General features: G+C 37.4%; 1 protein-coding gene and 1 non-coding gene across 3 annotated transcripts in view; one reads left to right on the forward strand and one right to left on the reverse strand.

The window, feature by feature from the left end:
• Positions 1 to 21658, reverse strand: part of LOC101546873 (zinc finger protein 385D) — a 340402-nt gene that overhangs the window by 284822 nt on the left and 33922 nt on the right. The gene's annotated exons all lie outside the window — the stretch shown is intronic.
• Positions 5086 to 5192, forward strand: LOC129404534 (U6 spliceosomal RNA). Its single transcript, XR_008629932.1, has one exon. It is a non-coding gene; the product is annotated as a U6 spliceosomal RNA (small nuclear RNA).

Below are 21658 nucleotides of genomic sequence, written 5' to 3' on the forward strand. Positions count from 1 at the left end.
TTGATTTTTCTAACGTTCTTATAAAGGTCATGTTTATGGTATAATAAGCACACATTTGCAAGGGTTATTAATCAGAGCAAAGCTAGGTTGCAAACAGACTTCCAAAGAATTTCCCATTTTTATACTGAACATATTAGCTACTTTTGAGAATCACATTTTTCAAGAGACTACTTAGAAAAAATTAAACGATTAATTTTGTTCAAAGGGATGTCTTCATTTTAAATGAAATTGGATTGCAGCTTAGAAAAAATAAATGACAGGGATATATTTTGCTGGTTCAGCAAATGTGCATGGTAATTTGAAAATTCTAATTTTTAAGCTAATTCTTTAGAGCAGGTACATTACCAGTTAACAAGAAAATACATGGGATCAATAAGCTTTTCATAAAAGCCAGAAATTTTTCACAACAGACTTTTCTAGTTTTTTTGCTATGAGAAATACTAAGAATCGCTGCCAAAAATGGCCCACATAGGCGTTAAACTTCATTTTCTCAACCAATTTCCTTTTCATTTTGTCTCAGCAAGAATACCACTAGATTCCTTTTTTTTTTTTTTGTGGAGGATTTGGTGTTGTTGTTTTTTAAGTGAATTTTTTGTTTCATTTTTTTTTAATGCCTGGAAGATTATCCTGAAGAATTTTGCTACTCTTCTTGAAAATAACATTTGCCCTAGTGACAAGTGTTCCATCTACCCTTGAAATATAAGCACATTCACAATATTAACGTTTCAAATAAAGAAACAAACACACAAGATGGCACAGCCTAGCAGTTCCTAAAAGACAGCAGAAGTGGCAGACTTCTAAGCATCTGATTTTCAAATTTCTGTATCCTCTTCAGTTTCTCTAACCTTGTGCATGATAAATTTTACAAAGCAAACAGACGAACTAGCATTTTGAGTTTGCTCCAACATGAGGGTGCATCAGTTCCAAAGAGCTACTTCACCTGATGGCTATTTCAAATCACCTTTTAGCCAGATTTCAAGGACTCTAGATAGCATGGCTAGTGAAAAGACAACATGCAATCCCATTAACAAATGACAAAATTGGTCACCAGCACTGCCAAATTACTAACTCAAAACTATTCTGGATAAAGCTTTCTTGTGTGAAACGGCATACCTGCCTACATTGATTTAGAAGATGAGGTACGAGAGGTACAAATGCTAGCCACCATGAGGTTCAGAGTGAGAGACTAGTACAGCCAAGAGCCAAGTTTTAATAGCAAGACAGGTGAATTCCCCAGGCAACAATCGCTCAACTGAGACAATCGGAGCAGGGAGAATGGGCCAATCAAGAATGGAAAGTGAATGACAGTGAAAGCTGCAGGCAGGAATCTTTGACCATGACAGATGTCCAGCATGGATGTCTGCATGAATAAGGGACCCAAGAAAAATTGAAAGAGTCTCGTCTTTCCTGTGTCCCACAAAAGAATAACTAAAAACAAGTAATACAAGAAAGAAGAGCCATAGAAACACAATATAAGAAAATAAAGTTTTACAATAACAAGTGATTTGGTAGTTATAACACAGAGAAATGTACTTTCTTTGTAAAAGAATACAATGAAAAATGAACTCAGCTTGGATTTTGAGGTTGCTTTAATTTTTTTGTGGCGGGCAAATGCACATTATAGACTACTACAAGAGATTGAAATATATCAATGGAGCACATGTTTGGCATATGTAGGGTTCTAAGTTCAATCCCTGACACCTCCTGTTCTCTGCTGCACCACCCAATGTAGCCCTAAAGTTCCCCTGAATAGGGTTGGGTTGGAGGGGCAATTCCCCCTCAAATGAAAGATAAATATAGGCTTAGAAATTTTCTATGAACTCTATTTCTGTGACAGAAAAAAAAACCACTCACAGTCACAGAAAAATTATATGTGGTTTTCAAATAGAAACTATATTTAAGGAATCAGTATATAGAGCTATACTAGTGAACTGAGATAGTGTGAGCATTTGTATGAGTCATATAACTTAAAATTTCACATACACAGCTTAAAATATCCTCTAACTACACATACACACAATCTAAAAAAAAAGTAGGTAAAAGTACCTTTAATGTTAAATTAAATTCAATATACATAAAATATTTTAACAGAAAAGCAATCTTTTAAAAATAGATGTTCAAAGGCCAGACAGATAGACAGTACAGAAAGTAAGGTGATTGCCTTGTATACAGCCAACTGGAGTTTGACTTTGGTAGGCCATACGTCCTCCTGAACATCACCAGGAGTGACCGACCCCTGAGTTCAGGGTAAGGAGTAAGCCCTAAACACCACTGGATGTAATTCAAAGCCAAAGTAACAAATAAATAAAATTGAAAAGGTTACTAATTAGGCAAACACATTAATTTACAAAGACATAGTTACTTGACACTGCCTTAGCTCTAGTAGCAAATAAAACTTGATAGTATGTGAAGGGAAAACTAGAAAATGTATCATTTTAAACTCTAAAAAATATTATTGACAACTAATTTGCTCAATGTTTCATAATTGGACATTTATGTCCATTTTTGTCATAAATTTTATATATCAATCTTGCAATTATGAATGATTTTAAATAAAATAAGGCAATCAATATACAACAGAGGAATAAAAAATAAGGTATATCATAAAACACAAAATTATATTATTTATTGACTATTTCTAGGTATAAGCTACAAGTTTTTTATCACAGATAATAACTGCTTTGTAAGTCTTGATTCCTTGCTTTTTAATCAATGTGTCTATTTCCATAATAAAGTTACAGGAAATTTTCAAATTCCACAATTCTACACTATTGTAATCTACTAAAATTCTAATATTGAATTAACAGTTCAAATGTTGTGTTGTAATTCCAGAAAAGCAACATGAAAATTAAATCCCATCCCATATAACTTTGAGTACGACAAAGAAAAATTTCACAGTTCCCACTCAACAGCTTTGTACCGTACCATATGTTTAGAAAATCAATTAAGATCACACCAGGGTATCTGGAAACAGTATGTGTACTCTCTGAAATTATTATAATGTGCTTGTGTTCCTAACAACATACTTCAATACATGTAGAGAGAGAGTCTTGAGCCAAGAAGACTATTGAGCTAAACAAATAAGTTCAGCCAAATGTCTGACACTGATGATGAAAGGGAACATGAATACACATATCACTGACTCTGCCACAGCTAGGCTGTGCATTCCCAACATCCACAGAGTTTTCTGATGTCCAACTATTTAGAATCAATCTGCTCCAGCCTACTTTCTAGAAACAACAATGTACCTTCCCACTTACAAAGCTGAACAGAACAGCTAAATCTCAGAGCTGTTACATATAGCTAATGATATCCTGATACAATGTGAGAGAGATAGAGAGAGAGAGAGAGAGAAAACCAATGAGCTTTTTTTCTGTCCAGATAAAGAACACCACAGTTAAGGAAATGCATGTATTCAATGATTAGAGATGAGATCTCCTGGGTGCATCACTCACAAGATTTAGAATACCTGATGAACTGTCCTTCAAAATGATCACATTTTTCTCCGCCACGTTTACCAACAACATGCAGATTAAATGGACCTTTAGAGCAATTTGGAGTTATGAATGAAACTGACCCTGGAAATTCAGATGTTAGTACCTGGACGTCAGGTTTACATTGCATGTGCAGTTAGCTCCAAGGTTTTAATCTCTGAGAACCTGTTAGATTCTTTTGGGAATAGTATCACATTATGAAGCCACCAGTCAGCCATCAGCCTGAAGCGTCAATCTATGAGAAATTGGAAGCAGTGATTATCACTCCTGGAAAATGTACAAGAAGATTTCTGGAGAATTTATATTTCTAAGAACTTCCAGTGTGATGTATAAACTACTGAATTGATGACTTTATTTTGAGAGGTGCTGTCCTAAAATAGATCTGAACTATATTAGGATGCTATGAAAGTTTATACTGGGTTCTAAATATGATTCCTTACAGATACAAGCTCCCAAGGTAACAGTCTATGAATTGAGAGATACCTTGTTTTATTTGGGAAGTGCGTGGCCATAGTGATGAGACTGAGAGAAAGGATGTATTCAGGGAAGATGGCAAGCAACACAAAGTGACACCCGCCCTGCTGACTTCTGTTTTCTGGCAAGCACAGATGGCCACCTTTGTTTGGTCCCCTGCAACCTCTTCAGGGGCAGTTCCTTGGAGCTGTCCATAGGCGTGAGCATACTATGATAGAGTTCTTTAAAGAATTCCAGCAAAACTGATGCAGCTAAACTTTGAGAACCACTGCTTGGCTTCATGCACACTCACTTGCCTCTAGTGTGTCTGGTGTCTAAAACTCTTGCTCTCAAATCTTGAACTCAGGCTTTCTAAATTCTGATTATAATGTCCAGGGCTTACTATTATTTTCTCTACGTAAAACCTCTAACTCCTTGATTTTTTTCCTCTCTTGATTTTTTTTCTGGTTTTCAGGCCATATTCAGCAATGCTCAGGGGTTACTCCTGGCTCTGCAACAGAAATCACTCCTGGATGTACTGGGAGAACAATATAGGATTCCAGGGATTGAACCAGGTATAGCCAAGTACGAGACAAGCATGCTACCTGCTATACTATCTCCCATCCTCACCCTGGTTACTTTTAGGTCTCCAGTTAGCCTCTCAATTCCTACTAGTTGGTTTCATTCCTCTGCTGTCTGGACTACATGGTCAGCCAATTAAATTGTATTCTCAAGAGAACTTTCTATTCTTTCAACTCTTTAACTTTTGACCGCAACTGTCTTGCCAGTGCCATACCTTAAATCAATCCAACTGCCTGTTTCTGAAGGATATTTCTGTGTTGCCAAGAACTGCTAGAGAAAATGACATAGCCATGCTCACTGGCTCCATTACAAATTTATTACATCCAACCCCTCTGGTTCCTCTGTTACTTGGCGATTCTTTCATTCTTCCCCTGTGTGCTTCCTTTCCCACTCACAGCAGCTGTTTCATAGAGCTGAAATTTTCTCCCTGACCCCAACCTCACCTTCACCTTTACTCTTCCATTAAGAGATAGACGCTTCTTACACCCCCCCTTCCCCTTTATCTAAAATGGACTCAAATATGTACCCAATTCTTTTCTGCAAGAAGAGGTATCTTGTGCTCGCTTCGGTAGCACATATATTAAAATTGGAATGATACAGAGATGATTAATAAGATCCCTGCACAAGGATGACTTGCAAATTTGTGAAGCATTCCATATTTTTATGGGATTTTTTTCTTTGGCATCTGAAGTTGATGTGAATAGGTGTATTCACACATTGCGATTAAAATGGTAATCATGAAAAAAATAAAAGAAGAGGTACTTTGATTTTTTTCTCTAGGCCACTCCACTCATTTTCTAATTACCACACTTATTAGTATCTTGATGCATATTAATTGATAATTCTAATCACTATCTGTTATGAATTGTCTTATTGGTAAGTACTTCCCACTTTAATTCTCCATTAACAACTATTTTTATTGTGATATATTACTACTTTAAGTTCAAGGTGTACGTACATCTTAATGACATTAAATATATTCAAGCTATTGTGCAGCTTTAGCTCCAATACATCTCCACATTTTCTACATAATCTTAAACTATACACATTAACCTGTAATTCCTTGTTCATTGCACCCCATAGGCAGTAGTAATCACCATTTTATTTTCTGTACTGATGACTATACGTATTTCAGATATGTGCAATCTTATTTTACTTTTGTACCTTGCTTATTTCACTTAGTGTCATCTCTTTAAGGTTCTCTAGTGTTGTATGCGCTATCAGGATTTCATTTATTCTGAATACTTTGTGTCTTTATGTATATATACATACATTATATACATATATTAAATACACTGCATTTTACTATGTAGTCATTCATCAATGAATATTTGGCCTATTTCCTCTCACAAAACTTTATGTGATGCCTATTTTTAACTCCATTTTCAGATGAAGATTTTGGGCTTTAGAGAGGATAACTGAAGCATTCACCTTCACACCATTGTTAAGCAGGTGGAATAACCAGTTCTAAAACCTTGTAACTTTATATGGCTGGCATTTCCCACTGTATCCCCTAGATTATAGTTCACACACTGCCACTTCTCTCGGAGATTATATTACATCATTTTTCCACCCTCAGTTGATCTGACTTTCTTCCTCCCTACTCTCCGTTCTAAAATCATATTCAATTCTGTTCAACTCTAACAAAATTCATTTGGCTTCTCACATTATATTAACCTCCTATACTCTCCTGAATTTAGCCACCAAAGGTCATTACTGATGTCTTTAGTGCCCATTATCCCTTCTCTTCCTACAAGCTGTCAGTCATTTTGCACCCCCATAATCTTTACTAATGTGTTTTTTCAGCCTAATCTGCCAAGAACTCCCTCTGCTTGAAAAATCACAAGAACACAGGATGCCCACTCCTTCAAAGATTGCACTTCTTCCTTCCCTCACTGTCCTTAAAATGTCCTTATGCCATTTCGCCTTTTCACAAACTCCTGATCAAGTTCAGGCCACAAATTTCTTCTCTAGAGTCTCCCAGATTCTTTGTCTCTGGTGGAATACCAGTGACTTTCTCTGAGCAGCCGGGTCCCACTGCCCAAGATTTTGATATTATTTTTCAACATCTGTCACCCCCTCCAACATACCATAAACTTGAAGGCAATCATTATTTTATTTTTTTTATTGATTGAGAAATTTTAACACTCTTGTAAAGATAGAAAAAAACTTTTGATTGGGTCTTTTTTTCGGGGGGGGGGGTGGTAACTTTATAACCTCAGCCATGTATTCTCCAGTTTTATACATAGCAGTTTCACACATTTGCACTGTAGCACTGTGATTCCATTATTCATTGATTTGCTCGAGCAGGTACCAGTAATGTCTCCATTATGAGACTTTCTTGTTGATACTGTTTTTGGCATATCGAATACACCACAGGTAGCTTGCCAGGCTCTGCTGTGTGGGCGGGATATTCTCGGTAGCTTGTCGGGCTCTCCGAGAGGGACAGAGAAATCGAACTTGGGTCAGCCTCATGCAAGGCAAATGCCCTACCTGCTGTGCTATCGCTCCAGCCCTTTCACACAATTAGGATTTGATAATTCCTTCCCTATGCAACAAGTGACATCTCGTGGATTTCCCCCCAGAACTTTGGTGATACATGAGTAAGGGAAGTCTATAAATGGTTAAATTTATACACATGTGAGGATTTGGATTTATAGAGGACTTAACACCATATCCAAAAGGAGATAGGTTAAAAGACTTAAAAGATAGGTTAAAAGACTGTTATTTCTTCAGTCTTTTAAGTGGAAATACCTTGAACAACTGAGAATACAGAGACTCAAAGAAACACACTACAATCAGTCTGTTTGCCTGTAACACTGATCAATAATGTATGTTTGTTTCACTTTCCAACTTCTTTCTTCTTTAAGTATCTACGATCTGTTCTCAGAGCAAATTACATTTAGACCCTGATTTCTAGGAAAGGGAAACAAACATAGTCAACATTCTAAATTATTTTCAGTAATATACTAATTATTGAGTTATAACTGATATGAAACTGAGTATTTAGTTATACAACATAATCATTTTCTATTTGTATATATCCAGAAATGACTGACACAGTGAGTCATTAGTATAAAATGTGTGTTTGAGGTGTTGTGGTGGCAGTGATGGAACCCAGGGTCCAGGGTCACCATGTAAGGTAGCACTCTACCACTGAGCTACATCCCTAGTCTAGAATAAATCTTGAACACATCTATAATATTTGTGAGGTCAAAAACTTTGAGCAAATCACCTAATCACATGTTTTGGTTTTATTTATCCATAAAGGGAAAACAGCGGGAGAAAGCATGCTACAGCAAAGTTCATAAACTAAAAATATTATTTTTTAACATTACATATTTTCAATTTTTAATATTTAATATTCTCAAATAACATTATTATCATTATAGTCATTATCATTATTGGTTTTGTGTCCACACCAGCGGTGCTCATGCCTTACTTCTGGTTCTACATTTCAGGGAATCACTCCTGGTAAATTCAGAGAACCATATTTGTTGCTGGGGATTGAACACAGGTTAGTCATGTGCAAGGCACTGTCTCTGATTATTTTTAATATTATTTAAAAATGTCAAAAGATATTACATACAGACATGCCAATCAATCAGTCAATAAATGTTATGCATTGTGAAAAATAAAAGTGATGAGAGACCTGGGAGGTCACTATATGATACAGCACATGCCTTGCAAGGCTGCAGGTGTCTTCCCTGGGTTTGATGTCTACACCATTAAAAAAAAAAACTAAACAAATGTATTTTGTGGTAGAAAGAAGCAAGGACTTCTTACTTTCACTTTGTCAAAATTATTGATGCTGTAAAATGTTGGGAAATCACTTAAGACAGTCTCTTAGCAATGCTTTCTAATGCAACAAGGTTCCCTGGGAAAATCCTGCAGTTCAGTTTGCAGTCAAGAGCACTATACAGGGGCTGGAGCGATAGCACAGCGGGTAAGGCATTTGCCTTGCACACGGCCGACTCGGGTTCGATTCCCAGCATCCCATATGGTCCCTTGAGCACCGCCAGGAGTAATTCCTGAGTGCAGAGACAGGAATAACCCTTGAGCATCGCAGGGTGTGACCACCCTCCCCCCCCACCCCCCGCCAACAAAAGCACTACACAATGAGAGAAGGCTCAGATTAGGAGTACAACTTCTCATTCTGGCCTGAATATACTTTCTCATAGCTCCTCTAGAACACTCAGTGGCCCTTCAGCCAGACCTAGATTCTCGGGATAGATTCCTGGGTCTAGAAATATACCACAATTGAGAGAAGAAGACAATTTTAAAAATGAGAGAGAGAAATCAGAAGTTTAGTGCTTTAGTGAATTAATTTTCTTGAAGGCAACTCAAGTGCTCATTTGTGCATATCTAGACAAAGAATGGGGTTCTATTGGAAAGTGAATAACATTTATGTAGGTTTTTGATGGATTTATATTGTGCAACCTTAATATACTTCTTGGGATCCACCTCTTCTAATTGTGCAAGGTCGAATTACCAGTAACCTAACTTCAATATTTAAAACAAACAAAAAAAGGAGATTTGTTTTTAAGTAGGTGGAATAGAGGGCTGGTACGATAGCACCTCGGGTAGGGTGTTTGCTTTGCATGCGGCCTACCCGGGTTCGATTCCCAGCATCCCATATGGTCCCCTGAGAACCGCCAGGAGTAATTCCTGAGTGCATGAGCCAGGAATAACCCCTGTGCATCACCAGGTGTGACCCAAAAAGCAAAAAAAAAAAAAAAAAGTAAGTGGAATAGAGACATTACTGGTGCCCGCTCAAGTAAATCAACAACGGATGACAGTGATACAGTGAAGTACAACTAGATGAATGGGAAAGCAAAAACAGCAGAGAGAAAGGAAAGAAGAGAATAAAAAAGGCAGAGAGTAATGATAAACATGGCTCTTGAAACAAGACCGATGGGCCTGTGAATCATAGTTCCACCATAAAATTGCTGCTGTGAGTTAATAAATCACTTAACTTCTCTGTCAGGTGAAAGCGTTACCTTGAAGATAAAATATGGAAAATATAAAATTTCTAACATATGGGAATTGTGCATAAACACACTTTGCTTGTCACTGTTACCATTCTCATCTTACAAGTATTATCATACCACCTCCCAGAACACAAAAGTACAATGTGACGAGCGAAGAGTGGGGCATCCAAAAGGACATCAAAAGAAGAGCCATGTAATGGAGTTATTTTTCTCTTCTAAAATAGCTTTCGGAAATTACTTTTCTTTTTCCATTTAAATTAATCCTCAAATGCCCCTGGAGACTAGCGATTTTCAAGAGCTAAGCTACAGTGAAGCCAATCTATGGTGGGCAGTAATACCTAAGGGATATAGCCTGGTTTGCAAAATGTGTGTCATCAGCAAGATGTCGCCCAATGCAGCACTTTTTAGTTCAAAGGTTGGAGCCACATGTGATTTTAAACAAGCATTTCTGCAGGACTCAGAATGCATTATGGCATGAGAAACTGAGCAACGTAGCCCATTCAGCTAATATGAGGGCTCTTCCTCATATAATGCCAGATGCTTCAATGTAGCTAAAAAGCACATTTTCTAATCTCCTTCTTGTAGCTCCAAACCAGCACAGAAAAAAACTTATTGTTGATCTCAATCCGTCATTGAACTAGGGCCAGAAGCAGAGATCTTCCAGCCCTCCTAATAAGTTCATCTTTGAACTCACTGTGGGTGCTATTAAATATCTATAACACACATACAGAGTCCATGTACATGGTTTATTTATTTAATTCCTTAAAAATTACATTTCTATTAATTTGAGGTGCTGGTATTTCTTGACAGGGCCAGGATATGTAGTGCAAATAAGAACAGCATTTTATTCTCCTGAAGCATTTAGCAATTATCAGGATGGTAGATGCTACTATATCTTCTTAACATTGAACCCTGGACTAAGCAACTTACATATATGACTTTTCATATATGTAATGTGGTACCACAGACATCTCTGAGTTTAAAAAAAATCAGTGAGGTACTCAGCTGTAAATCATTTTGCCCTTTATTCTACAAGAACCGCTGGGTAGGAGTCAGTAGTTTGGTTCCAAGGACCTTATAGCACACTTTCTCTGAGGATTCTTCACAGAGTAGAGAGGCAGGGACCTGGTAAATTAGGATCATTAAAATTAAATGGAAGAATGAGGTAGGATGGAATATTGAAAAAGGAATTTGGAATCACTCATTCATACCAGAACACTGACACAACAGGTTAGTATGTGACCTTAGAAGATTTGCTTAATCTCTCCAACTCTGTGTTAGTTTATCTGTGCAATGGAGTGAATGAATTACCCTACTTAAGTGTGCTGGATGTACTCAGTCAGTCTAATAACCTGGAGCAAGAAAAACACACAATAAATATCAATGTTTTATATTATGATAGAGCATGCTTGTGTTATGATATATGCCCATTGTGTTGTAATAGCACATGAGCATTATGTACAGTTTTGTAGAAAATGGCCTAGATGAGTGAAACCCAAAGTGAACTCAGTCACTGTTCAACGAATTTAAACATTTCTCTCTTGAACCACTTAATCAATGAATAATAAGCTTTCTCATCTAATCGGCATAACTGCCATGTCCACATAATGTTGCCACATCCATCAAACTGTAGCTGTTTAAGCAATTGATCATTGCCCATCAAGCCTATACAAAACATTTGCAACAATTTAGCAAACAAAATAATGAGATCTTAGCTTCTAACAAACAATGCTTTATTGTGCGGAAAAATCTAGTCCTAAATCAACTTCCCTGTAAATCAGTAGAGCATGCAATCACTGGGTCCTCAAGGGAGCAAGAGTATTACCGCTGAACCAGGCCTCTCTGGCCAGCTATAAAAGACCTGGTTATTTTATTCGTCAAAGTATGTCTTATTAATATTCCTTTGTGTGTTTCAATATGGTCTGAAACAAAGGAAAATTATGAGGACTATTAAAAAATGACATTTTATTTGTCATTTTTATCAATGTGTTTTTGTATCACTATAGTTTAGCAAAGCAACTTAGAGTAAGGATGAACTCAAGATAAGATCAGACCGCCTGGGTAGAAACCCATGAACTAGGCATCTGACACCTGGGAAAAGGCACATCCCTTCTTATACTGCTGCCTCCACTCTTGCACGTGAGGGTGGTCAAATCTAATTCTTAAGACCGCTATTCATCCAACAAAGATTAGAGTGCCAGGGAAAGATACCATACTATATATTGAAGAACCAGGAGTTATTAAAACCAGTGTTTCTATTCTTAAAAATATAGTAATATAATAATATTATAATATAATATAATATAGTAATAATATAATAATATAGCAATCTTAAGACTATTGTAAAAAACTATCGAATAGGATCAATATAGAATAGGTCAAAAAGCATCAATATAGAGTAAGTCAAAGTAATAAGTCCTGTCTTTAGTTCTTTGAGTAATAAGTTTTGTGATCTATTCTCATTCATTTGTCATTGCCGAGTTCATCTTAAAAAAACAAAAATGAAAAGAAGAATTAAGGTAGGGCTATTTGAGATTTACATTTATGCTGGTGAGCACTGTTTATACTTCAAACACATCTCAGTCTGGACCACATTCTCAGTACTCAGTGGTCACCTAGGATAAATGACTCTTGCTTGTAGGCTGCAACTCTATACCCATTACCCTACCTAGAACTGGACTGTTAGTGGTGAACATAACGTAACATTTACAGATACTGATTTTTAATGCTGCACACCTGACACATACAGTGTTATGAGGTAGTACTATATCAATACAATTAATGAATAACCTTTCCAGGTCCCTGTTTTGAGAAAGAACAGTCGGGATTAACCCTCTTTAGGAATTTAGGCAAACAAACTTGGTTCTGACAAACCCAGAACTGTTGTGATAATAACTTGCAAAGCTTTATTATTGCTGGAAATGAAGGGGAAACAAACACAAATATCTCTTTGGCCTTCTCTAGAAAATGATTGTGAAGCTTTACAAAGTTACTTAAATTATAATGCAAGAAAACCACATGCCAGAATGTCTGGGGTGGGGTGAGGGGCGATGGTATATATCTGTTAATTTCTAATTGAAATGTACAGGGCCTGTATCCAAAACAGTTTTAGATTTTCTCAGTTCACAACTGCAAACAATGCTTTATGCTTAAAAGCATTTCCTCCAGGTTCAAAGATAGCACAACTTCACAACTGCCCTGGGCGATTACTCTTTGTTCCATATGTACCATATGTACTCTCCAGCTTTCTCCACTCTGCTCTGATAGGGCGATTTTTATTCTGGCAAAGGGGTGGTTCCTTTAGCTTTTAACTTCTGGTGGCTTTGGTAATTGTAATACAATAAATGATTTGCTGGGAGAATATAAGTTTGGGGTGTTATTTCCTTATAGAGCTGCAGTGATGGACTGTGTCTTTCTATCAAACTCTGAGGCAGCACAGTTCAAAAATTCTAGAGGCCAGAGCAGTAGTACAGCAGGTAGGGCATTTGCCTTGCACATGACTGAACTGGGTTCAATCCCTGGCACCTCATATGGTCCTCTGAGAACCACCAGAATTTATCCCCTGGTCCCAGAGGCAGAAATAAGTCAGAAATAAGCCAGAAAAGACCCAAGCACTTCCAGGTATGCCTCAGCCAGTAACAACCCCCCCCCCCAAAAAAAAAAGAAATTCTCCATGTCTAAAGTATTACACAGTCCTTGTTAGTTTACTTAAACCTACAAACCTCTGTAAATGAGTCCTTTATTAAATTCTTCACAATTTATTTCGTTTTAGTGTGCCATCTATTTTATGCTGGTTCTTTGATAGCCAATAGCTACGTGTAAAATAAAGCTTTATATGAGAAAGGAGTTATTGCAACCTTATAAAGGTAGTTTATGTTCTGCATCCTCTTATAATAAATTTCTATGATTCTTGGGTCAAGCGCTCAAGGATAAAGCATTTGCCTTACATGCAACCAAGGTAGGACTCCTTGGTGCCACATATAGTTCCCCAAGTTCCACCAAGAGCAGTTACATGCAACCATTGCATGCAAGAAATGTGCTCTACCCATTGTATTATCTCTCCAGCCCCATGAGTAGCATTATCACAGCAGGGGGTGGGAGGTGGGGAGGGGCATTATCCATCCTGTAGTGTAAAGACACAACTATAAATATTTTTCATGTTGGATCATGAGGCTGACCACAAGCTCATCTTTTTGCTATTTGTAATTCTTCCACTCTCAGGCCTTTGGATTCAGGATGAGCAGACTCACTTACATAGCAACTGGCTGCCACATTTGCCCATTCCTCCTAAACCTGTACTGTGACAAAGAGCACCTCTCAGACCCCTGAGTATGGCAAATTCCTTCTGGGGCACACCATAGCCTCTGTCAGCAGTGCCCTTGACTATTTGTTATATGGCTCTTATACAGATTCTTTTCCAACAACAGAGAAAGAAGCTGCAATGGCACTTTCTCATATACTTTTTTTTTTGCTTTTTTTGGGGGGGTCACACCCGGCGATGCACAGGGGTTACTCCTGGCTCTGCACTCAAGAATTACCCCTGGCGGTGCTCAGGGGACCATATGGGATGTTGGGAATCGAACCCAGGTCGGCCGAGTGCAAGGCAAACGCCCTACCCGCTGTGCTATTGCTCCAGCCCCTCATATACGTTTCAAAATAAAAATAATATGCAACCACTAATGATATAATTAGCAAATCTGGAAATTAGAACAGAGTTTTCTTGGGTTTTTGATCTAACATAAGTTAGTTTCCCAAGGACAAATATTTCTTATATTTTAGGTCACATTCTATGGCTGTTTGAACTTAGTCTATGCTTGGTCTTGCCTACTCAGCTACCCATCAGTGATCCCAAAGTCTTTAAGGTTCTACTCTGGTGCAACTTCCTGCTTAAAACCAGAGTAGGATTGGCACTTTGGTGGTGGGAGGAATGATACTAATGTTATGCCCAAAGGTGTATGAACATTTATAAACTTGCAAATTAATGTTTACTCAATTAATTTTCTTTAAAAAATCCGACCTACTTTATGAGCATCTGAAACATATATATTCTATCAAAGTCCTCCAAGTAATTTAAAGTCATTTCTGGGTTACCATATTCTTCTTGGGGTCTTATTTTTTCAAGGGGGTATCACAGTCAGTGACACTCAGGACTTACTCCTAGCTCTGTGCTCAGAGATCACTACAGGACGGTTCAGGAGATCATATGAGGTTCCAGGGATTGAATTCAGGTATGCTGAATGCAAGAAATGTGCTCTACCCATTGTATTATCTCTCCAGCCCCACGAGTAAAATATTTTTACTTCTTCCTCTATGTTATCTTATTTATGCTCATTAGCAATACCCGAACTAATTTATATTATTTTATTACTCATTATTCTTTTATTTTGCTTCCATAAAATCATGTTTTATTCATCACCATATCCTCTATTCAGGATACATAGTAGGTGCTAAATAAATATCTGCACTATGAATTAGTAAGTAAAAAATAATGTTTCTCATACAATTGTTGGAAAGAGCAGGTGCTCAATACACAATTGTTGACTATGGAGTAGATCTACAGCAGGCACTCATTATAGTGCTTTGCTTTCTCTGTCATATATTTCCAAGAGAGATCACAGATAGCATGAGGTTATCTATAATGAAATGGAAAGTTCAAGCCATATAGAAGAGGTGGCTGGCACCCAGTAGCAGACTTTTATTATCATTTAAGAACTTAGACTTGGTGCTGTAAGATCTTCATATATTTATAGAAAAGGAAACATCCTTGTTTCTTAAATCTTAGAAGGACTACGTTTTTTAATTATCATGTTTTAAAAATATAAAGCATAATGTCACCCAAATGTAATGTCTGCAAGAGTAATGCAGTAGATTATCAGCATAAGAACTCTATATTTTTTATTTTTGCCCTGCACAACATATCCATAATGACAGCAAACTTTAATGAGTATCTGCATCCCAAACTAGTGAGTTCCTTTAAAAATACCAAAAGTAATTTCTTAATGGAGATTAAGAAAGAGCAGGAAACTTTCCATATTTATATTAAAAATATTCTCTGGCAGAAGTCACAAAGGGTATGAAACAAACTATTAATTAAATTTTAATTTGAAATTTAATCAAAAGTGAATTCTACTGTGGTAACAACTCAAGAAACTTAATGATCCCGTGACCTTCAAATCATTTGTAATGGGATTCTTCTTCCTAGTGGGCATGGGAGGGCAACAGATAGGAGAAAAGGGAACTTCTGAAAAATTATTTTGCCACTCTCCTCACTTTAAGCTGAAGAAATTAAGGTGGAAAACAAGAGACTTGGCTGAGTCATGTGATGATTGTGCTGGAAATAGGAACTCTGTGTTTCACTGACTGTCTACCACCCTCCCAACCCACCTTCTCCCTCCAGTCTCTCTGTGCTTAGAGGTGAACCTTTTTCTTTCACTCATATATTTGAATTTGACTCTTCACACTGTTCCCTTCTTCCTGTTCTTTCACATCTCAATGGATTCATTCTTGCCACTTGTGCACCAACCCCAGGTTGCCAAAGCTGGGACATGTGCCCAGATGATCTCAGACATCAGGGAGAAAGCAAACCTTATCAATGATGGAGGTGGGATGTGGAAATTTACCATCTTTTACACTGCAGAACATCTGGTGCTCTGCTTCCTCCAGAGTCTAACTCACTTTCACATGATGACTTACCCTTAAAATAGTTTCTCATTGTGTACAGGACTGATGATGACAGAAAAGGTGCCTTACTTTTCCCAAAAGGATAAAAATAGAGCAGACTTCAAAAGGGCCATCTCACCTTACTTAATTATCCACTTAACTACTACAGAGCTCTTGTTGAAAAATTTGTCATACAAGGCAACAACATTTTTTTTTCAATTCTTTTCCCCAACAGTTTGATTGACATATAGTTCACAGACCATAAAGTGCATCCCTTTAAAACAATCAACTTTGAAAGCTTACCCATAACACTTTAACTTTCTACCAAAAGGTAACACAGTGAAGGCAGGAATTAATTTTGAATGAGTCACAGCATATTTTTAACATGCAAATGCAAACAATTTTGTGACTCTTTCCATGTTACATTGATCTCTGGACCAAAGCAGAAATCGTGGCTCTGGGAACATGCTTTCAAATCCATGTCTATATTAGCTTTTAATTTTATTATCAGAAGCAATTGTTAACCAGGATGGCTTATTTCAGTTTCTAATCTTTTAGGGTGATAGTGTATTGGAAATAGGACCCATATTAAACAATCTATTGCTTTGCATTTACAGTGCACTATGAGGGAGTTGTTAGGGTGACAGAGTGTCACAGGTCCTGCATCCACTTTCATTAAGAAAGCTCACGGTTTATTTATGTCTTCCTTTCTTAAGTGACCACCTCAGCCTGGATTTCTTTGTATGTATAGACATATCCACAGAGACAATGGGAAACGCTTGATGAGGTTCAAGTTCAAAGACTTTCAGTAGCTTATCTTTAATAAAGCTTAGATGTGATTCAAACTCGAGTGGGCTTTACTTGCCAAGAATATTTGTTATTATTTAAAGGAAAATTGAGCGAGTTGATGATCTGAATCACATTGCCGGGGGAGAGAAGCTTAGTTAAATAGTTATTATTCTTTTTTAATAACTCCTATTTAGATTGGCTTCATTATGTGACTTACAAATCACATCATCTTTATTAAAGGCACTTTAAATATTCAACATGGAACAAAATTCAAAATGCTTGATTTACTATAAATTGTGCACAGGTGTGGAATTGTTTACAGATCTTTGGTACAGTAGGAAGTCAAGCTTTCATTTATATTTCATGGTGCAGTAAGTAGCATTTAACTCTGAAATGTTAGGATCATTACAAGGAGGCTTAAAATATGAAGCAATTGTCAATGCATATGAAATCTTAAACTCAACACACTGTCACGATACCTCCTTAAGGATACTATGAAGTGCTTCTTTGTTAGAATCTTTAAAGGAAAAAAATCTCTACATTGAAAAAAGGAGTATAAATCTCTAAATGTTCTAAGACCAAAAATAAAAAATATTTCAAATTACGGTACTGGATGGTAATATGACCAAAACCTTAAATGGAGCCTCTGGGGATGGCAGCATGTGGAAGGGCCAGGACTGACCTAAGGAACACTATAAATTTCTTCTAATGGTGAAAACATTTGAGAATATGCTGGTTTTATTTTATGTGTCTTGGTTACTGTTTCCAATTAGCAATATCCAGTCCTTAATCAGTCTTCAGAGAATGGAAAAAATATAAATTGCAGAAGATGACTTATCTCTTTTAAATATGTAAGAGATGAGAAGTGAGCAGGATTAAATCATTGTGCGTGCAACCTGAAGTTATTCATGTGTTGTGGAGGAGCCTTAGGCTGATAAAGGGCACTTGGTATTAATGTTGATTTGAATATTAAAGATCTGTGATAGCTAGGAATGTAACAACTCCTATGAGACTCAGTTTCCTCAAATATCAACAGAGCAACTAGAAACCATATGTATACTTCCTCTTAATACCCAAACTCTAAGTCAAGGTGAGCTCTAGTACTTGTTAGGCATTTTTTTTCCCAAATCACACCTGCCTTGAATATGTGAATTCCTCAGTACAATCCCTGGTATTTATTTTTAAAAGCCATTTCGGGGTAGTTTTAGTTACCATTACTACATTGGGAAATGAAATAACTATTGAAAGTTTGTTCTATTTCAGGCCTTGCACTAACTTTGCGAAATGATATAATGTTATTACCAGTACTCTGAAGGAATTATTTCCTTTGGAGTAGGTAAAATAACTTACACATGATGATACAACTCATAAGTGGCAAAAATAGATGGAAAATCAAGTAAAGAAAAGTGCACTGGCTTAATGCCACTATTCTACCAACTATCACTTTCTTTTTAAAAAAATTTATTAGTGAATAACCATGAGATATATTTACAAGCTCATGAACTTTCATGTTTGCATTTCAGTCATACAGTGATCATTTACCTATCCCTCCACCAATGCCCATTCTCCTCCACCAATGTTCCCAGTATCCCTCTCACCATGCCCACCCCATCCCCCACCATCCCACCCTCCCTCTGTGGCAGGGCATTCCCTTTTGTTCTCTATCCTTTTGGATGTTGTATTTTGCAATAGAGGTATTGAGTGGCCATCATGTTTGGTCTATAGTCTACTTTCGGCATGCATCTTTCAACCCGAATGGGTCCTACCAACATCCTCTACTGGGTGTTCCCTTCTCTATCTCAACTGCCTTTCCCCCAGCATGTGAGGTCAGTTTCCAAGCTATGGAACAGACTCCCTGGTCCTTATATATACTAATCTTGTGTGTTAGTCTCCCATTCTGTTACTCTATATTCCACAGATGAGTGTGATGTTTTTACGTCTGTTTCTCTCTTTCTGACTCATTTCACTTAACATGAACATGATACTTTCCATGTTGATCCACTTATGTGAAAATTTCATGGCTTCATCTTTTTTAACAGCTGCATAGTATTCAATTGTGTAGATGTACCAAAGTTCCTTTAACCAGTAAACTGTTTTTTGTCACTCTATTTTTTTCCAGATTTTGACTATTGCTAACAGTGCTGCAACGAACATCCAAATGCAAATGTCATTTCTACTATGTCTTTTTGCCTCTCCAGGATATATTCCCAGGAGTGGTATTGCTGTGTCAAATGGGAGCTCAATTTCTAATTTTTTGAGAATTATCTATATTGTTTTCCAAAAGGGCTCAACCAGTCGGCATTCCCACCAGCAGTGAATGAGAGTTCCTTTCTCTCCACATCGCACCAACTGGTTGCTTTTTTTCTTTTGGATGTGTGCCAGTCTCTGTGGTGTGAAATGACATCTCACTGTTATTTTCATTTGCATCTCCCTGATGATTAGTGATATAGAGCATCTTCTTATGTGTCCTTCTTATGTGTCTTTTAGCCATTCAGATTTCTTCTTTGAGAAAATTTCTGTTCATTTCCACCACCCCCCATTTTCTTATGGGGTTGGATGTCTTCTTCTTGTAGAGTTCAATCAGTGCCTCGTATATCCTTGATATCAATCCCTTAACCAATGAGTATTGGGTGAACATCCTTTCCCATTCTGTAGACTGTCTTTGTATTTTGGTCGCTGTTTCTTTTGAGGTGCAGAAGCTTCTTATTTTAAGATAGTCCTATTTGTTTACCTCTGTTTTCACTTGCTTAGCCAGTGGCATATCATCTTTGAAAATATCTTTAGCTTCAATGTCGTGGAGGGTTTTGCCAACTTTGTCTTCCATTTACCTTATGGATTCTGGTCTGATGTTGGGATCTTTAATACACTTAGACCTGACTTTTGTACATGGTGTTAGGTAGAGATAGGAGCCGATTTTTTGCATGCAGCTGTCCAGTTTTGGCAGCACCATTTGTTGAAGAGGCTTTCCTTGCTCCACTTTACATATTTTGCTCCCTTGCATTCAGGTAGGAAAGGAAGAAAGAAATCAAGCTCTCACTATTCGCAGATGATATGATACTTTACTTAGAGAACCCTTAAACCTCTCCCAAGAAACTCCTAGAAGCAATAGACTTGTATAGTAAAGCTACAGGCTATAAAATCAGTATCCACGGGGCTGGATCCATAGCACAGTGGGTAGGGTGTTTGCTTTGCATGCAGCTGAGGGGTTCGATTCCCAGAATCTCACATGGTCCCCGAGCTCTGCCAGGAGTTATTCCTGAATGCAGAGCCAGGAGTTAACCCCTGTGCATCGCCAGGTGTGACCCCAAAAGAAAAAAAAATCAGTACCCAAAAGTTCATGGCTTTCCTATATGCAAATAACGAGAGACAAGAAAGTGAAATGAAAAAAAGCAATCCCTTTCACAATTGTGCCTCAGAAAACCAAGTACCTCGGAATCAGCTTAACTAAGGAGGCAAAGGTCTTGTACAAAGAAAACTACAAAACACTAACTACTTCAAGAAATAAAAGAGGACACGAGGAAATGGAAAGATATTCCTGCTCATGGATTGGGAGAATTAACATTGTCAAAATGGCAATACTCCCCAAAGCATTGCACAAATTCAATGTGATCCCTATAAGGATATCATGACATTCTTCAAAGAAATGGAGCAAACACTCCTGCAACTCATATGGAACAATAAGCCCCCCATGAATAGCTAAAGCAATTACTGGGAAAAAGAAGATGGGAGGAATCACCCTCCCCAACCTCAATCTCTACTACAAAGTGGTAATAATTCAAACAACATGGTACTGGAACAAAGGAAGAGCTGCAAACCAATGGATCAGGGTTGAATATCCTGACACATACCCCTTAATATATGATTATCCAACTATCATTTTCTCATGTAATTTGAGAGTCCTGAATTTTCCAATCTCATCCCTTCCTCCTCATGCCCTCCTGCCCCCACTTCATGAATATTTAATCTACCTTCATTTTTTACCAGCTTTAAGAAATCACATATTGGAATAAGAAGGTAGTGTGCAGTTAGGTTTATTTCCCAGCATCATGTGGTCCTCAGATCATTGCCCTGGAGGCCCCCAGCTCCACTGGGGTGGCACAGGTATACCCAGCATTGCAAGCCTGAATAACAATGCATCCTCCAGCCAACTGAACTATACTAACAGCCCTATTGCCCAAGAACTTCCAATGACATCCCCAGACCTCCTGAGCACTGATTTAGAGACCTTTCCCCTAGTAAAAAAATATCATTTCATGTCTCATGTAATTACATGTAATTACTGGAAACCTGGAGACTCTCATTCAACCAGTGAATAGGTTGACCTCACTACACTCAACAGCAGAATACTGTAGCAAAAATAGTGAGCAAACAAATATACAAGAAAAATAAATTATAAAATAGCAAAATAACATGTATGAATCCCAAAGGCTTTAGGCAGTGATCCCAAAGGCTTTAGGTTTGTTTTACAAAATCACATAGTTTACATTTAAATGTATATCATATCCCCAAAGAAAATACTAGAGGGATATAAATTTATAAGTGCTTCCAAAAGCTGGGAATGAAAGTAGGCATGGTAAAAGGAAACAATAACAATGGAATTGTCTACATTTTGTTTATAGTTTGTACATGGCCATGTGTTTGTCAAAATTTGAAGAATTATAGACTACAGGGATAAATCATACCAATAAA

The sequence above is a fragment of the Sorex araneus genome, chromosome 4, assembly GCF_027595985.1.
Source record: "Sorex araneus isolate mSorAra2 chromosome 4, mSorAra2.pri, whole genome shotgun sequence".
In the NCBI taxonomy this organism is placed as follows: Eukaryota; Metazoa; Chordata; class Mammalia; order Eulipotyphla; family Soricidae; genus Sorex; species Sorex araneus.